This window comes from Polyodon spathula, chromosome 4 (genome assembly GCF_017654505.1).
Source record: "Polyodon spathula isolate WHYD16114869_AA chromosome 4, ASM1765450v1, whole genome shotgun sequence".
Classification (NCBI taxonomy): Eukaryota; Metazoa; Chordata; class Actinopteri; order Acipenseriformes; family Polyodontidae; genus Polyodon; species Polyodon spathula.
Genome location: NC_054537.1, coordinates 84,982,148 through 84,990,720, shown reverse-complemented (window position 1 = coordinate 84,990,720; position 8,573 = coordinate 84,982,148).

Here is an 8,573-nt window from a genome sequence, read left to right as displayed (position 1 = left end):
TACCATGGATAAAAACATAACAAAAACGATCTTGTTTTACAATCAACACTTCTGCAAGAGATTAATTAAGAAATCAGGTCAGCTCAAAACAAACTTAAAGGGACATTACATCATCAAAAATAAAAACTGAAAACGAAGAGCCCTAACTATACTAGAAAGAATGGAAGCACAATATGCCACTAACAACAGAGTGTAATGAAAGAAAGACAATGAAGAAAGGTGATTTTTTTTTTTTAATCATTTGTGCGATTTTAAATCGGACAATAATGAAAATAGCTACACAATATTTTTAAGGCTCGTGACCTGTAGAATATGTCTTTATGTGCAATCATTTCCACGAATGTATTGTTCCCATGTGCAAACCAGTATCTCTCCATGCGTGCAAGCAAAATTCCCAATATATAGATGCACTTTTCTACAACGATCTACTAAAAACAATGAACTGTTTATAGTAACTATTAACAACAAAAAAGTGGAATGAACGATAATATATATTACAATGCAATGCAGAGAAAGCAGCACCAATATCAAAGTAAAAATGCAATCAAGACTTTTTACTATACACCACTGAAAGAACTACAGTATTAGAACATAGTAAGAAATTATTAGTTTAACTAATTATTTACAATAGTCTTATCTCACAATCAGACAGCAAGTGAAACGCAGCAATCAAAACGATTTAATAAAAAAAAAACTGCAATGAATTTACTGAGGCAAACATTGGCAAATCAGAGATACATCCCATTGTAAAGTAATGTTGATAATATCATTGCCAGTGTTTTTTGTTGTTAATATTGTTAGAGTGGGTATTAAAATGTAAGAATTTGGTACTGTTGTGCAAATCATCTGTCTTGGGGGGGGGTTGCAAGTTGGAATGACTATCAGGGGACTGTTTCTATATCCCGAATGAGTAAGTGGAAATATGAAAGGTCTCACGACAAGTTATCACCTCCAATTACAAACACTTATCTATATTCTATAATTTCTATATTAAGAACATAAGAACATAAGAAAGTTTACAAACGAGAGGAGGCCATTCGGCCCATGTTGCTCGTTTGGTTGTTAGTAGCTTATTGGTCCCAGAATCTCATCAAGCAGCTTCTTGAAGGATCCCAGGGTGTCAGCTTCAACAACATTAAATTCCATAAGAATCGAATTTGCTTTCAAATTGAAATACAAAAGGTAGCGTTGTTCACTCTATATGTGAAAAGGAATGGGCAAAATGGTGAGAATATACAGTAAAAAGCATTGTGTACGGAATTGCTTAATTATCTTTTCATTATTATAATTGCACTCAATGGTAACAAAACCATTTGAACAATTTGATTTGCATTTTGCATATAAATCATTTATAATTCACATAGTAGAATTTTGCCAATGGTGTAATGAAGGTTGATTACTTGAGTAGGGTGTTTCATATTGTAGATTGCTAAACTTAAAACTATGTATTAAACTATCAATGAATTAACTGCAGCAACCTGCACACCCGCAGCACATTTTGTAAGACGTTTATGAGGATGGCAATAAGTAAGGGTCATTGTGGGTTGAATTAGGAGAATCAGTGGTTCTAACTGTTGGTGCACAATGGCTCAGGCATCGTCTAAGAGAAAGCCTTATGGCAAAGTAGGTTTATTTGTTTTACGCAAAGAAGTGGAACGCCACAAGGACCTACTGTTTGCAAAACTTGGCGGCCGTGTAACGTCTACTGCAAAGAGGGATCAATGGACTCAAATTGCTGCAAAAATGAGTGATACAAGTGACAGGAGGGTCATATCCTGGGAACAGGCTAAGAAAAATGGGCTGGTTATAGCAGCTTCACAAGAAGAAAATACTTACAGTGGAGGCCCCAAGCCCATTACACTCTCACAGCAGAAGAAGACCACGTACTCACAATACTGGGGTCAGGGGTGAATGTGACAATCTGTCTGAAACTCCAGCAGAGGGTGAGCCATTGCAAGATGATACCAGTAAGATGATTTTAGGTTACTTTTGTGTTTGTCTGTATGTATTCTTCTTCTTGTGTGTTCTAATCACTTTATGTAAAGTAAATTAAAAGACAAGATGGATGCACCCTGCTCAACGTAGCACATGGTGGACCATACGGTCAGAGAGCACCCCCCCCCCCTTTCCAACAGAGGAAGTATGTGGTAGGCTCGCTGTGTGTGATGAGAGAGAGACTACCTCAATCATTGGACAGAAACCAGTCGGGTTGAAGGGGAGTCAACAATTGTTTACAAAGGTATAAATATAAGATCTTGTAAAAGTTTGTTAGCCTTTTCATCTCTTTCTAATTGACTCCATGGATATCCATGCTTTCTGATACAAACATTTGTTGATATGATTGTATTGGAGGTATACCTCTCCTGTATTTAAAGTGTTTCTGAATTAAAAAACATTTGTCAGCTTAATTTTTTTCACAATTGTTCATCAGGGTTTTTTGTCAATGCATCACCTCCACCTACAGAGGAGGATTTGGATGATGCCTTTCCCACTACATTACAGCAGACAACACTTTATCGTGCCTAGATGTGTGCAGCTGCATAGCTGACATAATCAGCATGGAAAAAGAACGCCTGGAAGTGTGAAAAAAATTCTTCAGCTAAAAGAGAGAAAATTAGCTTTAAAAGAAGAAGAACTAGCAATACAGAAAGAGTCGCTCCAAACCCTAAAGGGAATTGCAGATACTGCAGAGAAACAGCTGCTGGCTACCCAGACCTTGATGTGGATACTTGTGCAGTTTAACGTTTCTATTCCGGAATCTGTTGAAGTTCCACCCATGCCTTCCAAGCTGGCAGGTATATTTTTGCGCTTGTACAAACTTTGTCTGATTAGAGCAACCTCTGTTGTATGTGTAATGGTATTTCTTTCCCCATACGCCTCCCCCCATGACCTTTTCCAAGAAGGATCCAACTAAATAAAAACTGCTTTTTTATATCTATTGATTTGTTCTTATTACTACTATTATTAATGCAAAGGCTTGTGATAAATAAAGCAGCCTCTACACAGGCGGTCTTTTTTTGAGTGATTTATTTTGCACAGAGCAGGCAGTCCCCCTCCCCATGCCACCCCCTAAACAATTATGGCTAGGCAGTAGTATAATTCAGCCCCTAACACAGGAGACGTATACCAACAATATAAACTAAAGAATGTGTTCACAGCACAAAGTGCTGTTTTTAATGCCATTTGCATTAATCTCAATGTAAACTAAATGTAGGTGAAACATAAATATCATAACTTGTTTGGGGCGTAGGCTACCACTTAGGTATATTTTGTGAGAATTAGTGAATCCCGCACTTGACAGGGGATACCCACTGTCTCCTAACAGCCATCCATTGTTGAGGCAACCTTCCTCTCAAATGATTTTAGCAGCACTGTGTGTCCGTATATGCATCATGTGCACAGCCTGGCCATTTAGCAACAATATTTCTAGATCACCGTTGCATATAATCTGCACATTCATAGAGTGCTACCCTTTCCGACACACAATGATATTCATCCACACTTGGTACTTTTATTTGAATATGTGTGCCATCCACAGCTCCATCACACTGGGGAAATCACAGATGGAATGAAAACCTTCCTTGACTGACTGTAATTCCCGTACAGTGAGCCAAGTAATGTAGTCAGAAGTGTGATTTGTCAGAGCAGTAGTAACATTACAAATGGAACAACATAATGATGCCTTGCCAAGGTATCGCCCAATACATTCTGGAAGGAACCGCTGGCAAGAAAACATAGTGTAACCAACACTTGCACCTCTGTAGACAGGACATGATGTCTCTTACATGCGGTTCAAGCAAGGTAAAAAGTTCCAGGATATCCTTCCTCTTTAAACGGTACTTTGCAATTATTTCCTCATTAGATAGCTTGTCAAAGATTTTACACACCTGTCTGCTACTTTAATGTATGTGCGCTGATGTTCTAAGTCTTTGTAATTCTCTCGCTCTGTGTCGTAGATGTACAGCATGCATCAGAGACGGCATATGTTTATCCACCGTATAGAAAAATTGTGAAAAAGCTAGGTGAGACTGATCTTTCGTATTTATACAATGATAAATTTGGTGGGGATAAATTAAGAATGGTTTTACGAACGCGTGTTGGGATAGTGTTGGTATATGGAAACGCAATATTTTTCATAGTTGCAGCGTACAATATCGTATCTACCAGATACGCATTCGAATGTGTATAGAGAAACAGGCGCCAGCTCCTGAACTCATAGTCAAATGACCTCAGTACAGATTGATCAAACAATAAAGCAATGATTTCACACATCATGGACAAGTAAGGGGCAATAAGACAACAATAGAAAATCTACTCACTCTTAAATATAGCATATTCTCTGCTGTGGAAATGTACTTAGCTCATTTAAATTATTAAAATACTGCTTTGTTATAGTAGATGTACTTTTACCTACCATGTGCTATAACTGCATGCTTACAAATTGCATCTCTAATTTAACACATTTAACAAACTGATTAGCTTGTTTGCCACGTTCCAAACATTTAGTTGAAAAATTATATTCTATGATAAAACAGCACAATGTTCAATGTAAAAAAAAACCCAAAAAACAAATGTCTTTGTTTTAAAAATGTGTTTCACACTCTCATTAGGAACAAGATGGTCTTTTGGGCTAATCAAGCAGAAAGCATAGTAATTACAGCATCTACTTTGCTAATCACATTTATAAAGTTGCACTGCAAAGGTCATTATGGTTACAAAAATAACCCTAATTATAATACTCAATGTAGACTACACTATTGAAACATTTACTCATTCTGGCAGGCATACAATTTCAATTAAACTGTAGTGAATGTCTGAAGACAAATTTTAAGGAGGTTATGCCTCAAAAAGGTATGGTGCTAATGTTGCTTTAACTTTTTTTATTAGAGCTATCTCATGGGTGAATCAGTGAGCCATCTTTTTAAAATATTTTTTGTGTCACCTGCTTTGGTATTTAATGGGTTTAGTACAATGTGCTCTTCATATACTAGAGGTTTTCACCTTTTTTAATGACTGACTTGTATTTCAATGGGATTTATACAAATCAGCCCTTTAACAAATATGACAAAAAACATGTCATAGCACAACATCCTTTAACTTTTTATTTTGAACTTTATTTTAAAAATTGTCTTGAAAACATTTTCTTTCCAAAAGCTCTCTGTTGTGCAGAGCATGTGAGCGGAGCGGAGTGTGGAGTGGAGCATGGAGAGGAGCGCAATCATTTTGGTAGGAGTGTGGAGTGGAGTGGGCAAAGTGTGAGTGTGAAAACCCTCTGGCACCGCTCCCACTCCAACGCCCACTCCAAAAGATGTTTTGCAAAGGAAAAATATTTGACACTGTACATCAGGGATGTCAAACTCAAGGCCCGCGGGCCGAATTTGGCCCCCCAATGGTTTTAATCTGGCCCTGTAAAGGTGACTTCTCATAAAGTAGGCCCGCAACGACTTGTCAATTAGGAAACTGCATGTGAAAACTACAGATCCCTTCCGCCATTTCGAACATAACGGAAAGAAGTGCCATGTTGGCGTGAGGTAGGACTGCAATGGCCAATCACAGGCTATGCAGTAGCGTGTTTTCCATGTTCCTGTTCTTTCAGCACTTTCCAACAAAGATAATAACAGCAAACACAATTAAAATGGCCAAGAAAAGAAAAATCGGCAAGGAATGGAGATTGTTTCAGGAAAGGTAGGAGTGGGAATATTTGTTTGTGGAGCAGAGAGAAAAACCTGTATGCCTCGTTTTTAAAGGGAGTTTAGCCATGATGAAAGAATTCAATTTACGGCGACACTACGAGACTAAAGACACAGAGAAATATGGGTGTTTGGAGCGAGAGCAATGGCTGCAAAAAATGGCTGAATTTTAAAAAAAAGCCTTGAATTACAGCAGAACATGTTCAAAAGGACAAAAACAGAGAGCAATGCTGCTATAAAAGCAAGTTACATTGTGTCAGAAGAAATTGCAAAAACCTCTAGGCTTTTCTCCAAGGGTGCTTTTTAAAGAACTGTATGCTTAAAGTCACCGAAGCAGTGTGTCTGGACAAAAAGCAAGTGTTTGTGAATGTCTCTCATGAAATACCGTCGCTGAGAGGGTAGGTGACCTGGCTGCCAATCTCAAAGAACAGCTAGCCACAAAAGAGAGTGATTTCATTGCACCCTCGCTTGCTGTTGACGAGAGCACAGACATAACTGACACGGCTCAGTTATCTATATTTATCCAGGGAGTAAATTCAGACTTAAGTGTTAGTGACGACCTTTTGGATGTTGCAGCAATGCACAGCACCACCACAGCAAATGACATGTTTCAGTAGCTCGAGAGATGCATGAAGCAAATTAAGTTGCAGTGGGAGAAATTAGTGGGTCTGACCACGGACAGAGCGCCTGTGTTGTGTGGCATAAAATAAATCCCCCCACAGTCATGACTGAATGACAGGCATCTACACTCCATACTGAAGATTGCTTCAGCACAACACATGACTCCAGACATTAACAAGCTAGTCTTGCGAAAAAGGTGCCAGGTCTCCAAAACAAATGAACCCACTTAGAGCAGCAATTAGGTAAGATACATGTTTTGAATAATTGTATGTTTTAAAGATTAATTCCAATATTTAACCACATGGTATGTGCAAAAGGGTTAGTGTATGTTAGGATCCCAAGCTGAAATACGACCCCATCGGCTTGGGTTTAAATTAGTTTTTCAGATAGCTGAAATCGTGTTGTGTTCAGCTTGGGGTTGTCTTGCGAATGATCTCATCGATGTGCAGAAGATTCACTTCATTCAAAGCGTTTTCATCACTTTATGTAAAAGTGAGACTGAATTATTCTCCAGGGAAATAAATATAACAAAAAAAAAAAAAAAAAAAAAAAAAACTTTAAAAACCCTGTTACTGCTGATGTAAAAATATTGCAGACCTTTTTTTCTAAGTGTGAGCATGTCAGTTATAGTTATCAATGTATTTTTGACAGAAATTAACGTTTTAATTATCAGTTTTACTAAAAACATAACAGTACTCACTGGAACTGAATCCCTGATATTTGTATCCGGTTCGTCGGTACCAAAGCAGGAACCGGTTCACAGATCTTTACATTTTAGAAGCAATTTACACTAGCAGTGGAGCGGAGCGTGAATGGAGCTGAATTAGAAGGAATGGAGCGGAGAGGACTGGGGAAATAATAGCCTGGAGCGAGCGGTTTCAAGAGGAAGAGAGCGAGGAGCGGCATTTATGAGCGCTCCACTTCACTCACATGCTCTGCTGTTGTGTACAAAAAGTTTTGTTAGGAAAGTGATGCACACAAACACATATGATGTACTATAACTGAAAGATGCCTGCAATTGTCATTTCATGTACACAGCAGGCAAATCCACATATATTTCACATACCGGGACAGTATAGAGTTAGAAAAAATAAAGCATTCATGTTTCAATATTAGAAAAAAGATTGTAACCACTCAGTAAACATTTGTGTTACAGCACAAAACCAATGCTTCTCTACTGCTGTGTTTTCCTAACAGGCCCATCAAGCACAAATTGAGGGTAAGCTGATGCGATGACGGGTGAGACTAGAGGTTCACAACAGCCATTCTAAAATCCTAGTCCAGTGCATTCACAAGTGTATTGCTATCCATGTTCACTGCGTGTTAATTACATTTTTCAGTTAACTTCATTTTTTAAGATGCCATTGCCATGTCTTCTTGAATGGTGGATAGTTATACATGTCTGTTGTGTCCCTTTTCTTCTAAACAAGCATATTAATACCTTTATTGCATACTAAATGCATATTAATACCTTTATTTAGCCAAGATTATGTTATCATTTTATTAATCCACTCTTGTTTTTAGCTAATTAAAGCATTAACATAAATTCATTTAATTACACCATGGCACAAATTAAGCTCAGCAATCATCTACTGTGTAATTATCTCTTGCAATATCAGTTCAATTGGAACGTTACAATACACGATCCATCAATCAAATAAAGTGGCAATCATAAAAAAGCCAGTCACCTTGAGAAACTACCTATCTTTTAAAATAATTACTCTCATATACAGTAGATACGTAACTGAGAGACAAATAAGTTGTCAAACTTATTTTGTTTTCACCTGTATTTTGATCTATATTAGGAAGGTCACATATGTAAAGGCTACACACTTGATAATGTTAAAGTGCTACCGAACAGGCTGTAGGGTTTACCTAGCTTCCTGCTTCGTTGTACGCATTCCTGAATCGATCTTCTTCAACATAATCACAATTGTTTTGTTATTTTTATAAACATATCAGTTTTGACACAGCGTTTATGCATCAGGCCTTCTCGTCAAAATGTCTTCTGAATTCAGAACATCGGTGGCTTCATTCCAACTGGTTTAATTATTAATGTTTCATTGGTTCTGACTCCTCTCTTGATGTTCAGTGTTTTGATTGGTTGTGTTCCTGTCTTTTTCAGCACTGTCAGTCTCTCACTGAAGTTCCTGTTCTTGTAAGTAGTTCAATAAATTCAAAACAATTGAAAAACCTTTAAAACAAACAAATTTATCCTGTGCAAAAAATATCAGTTTTTATAAAAACTCACAATATCTTCTG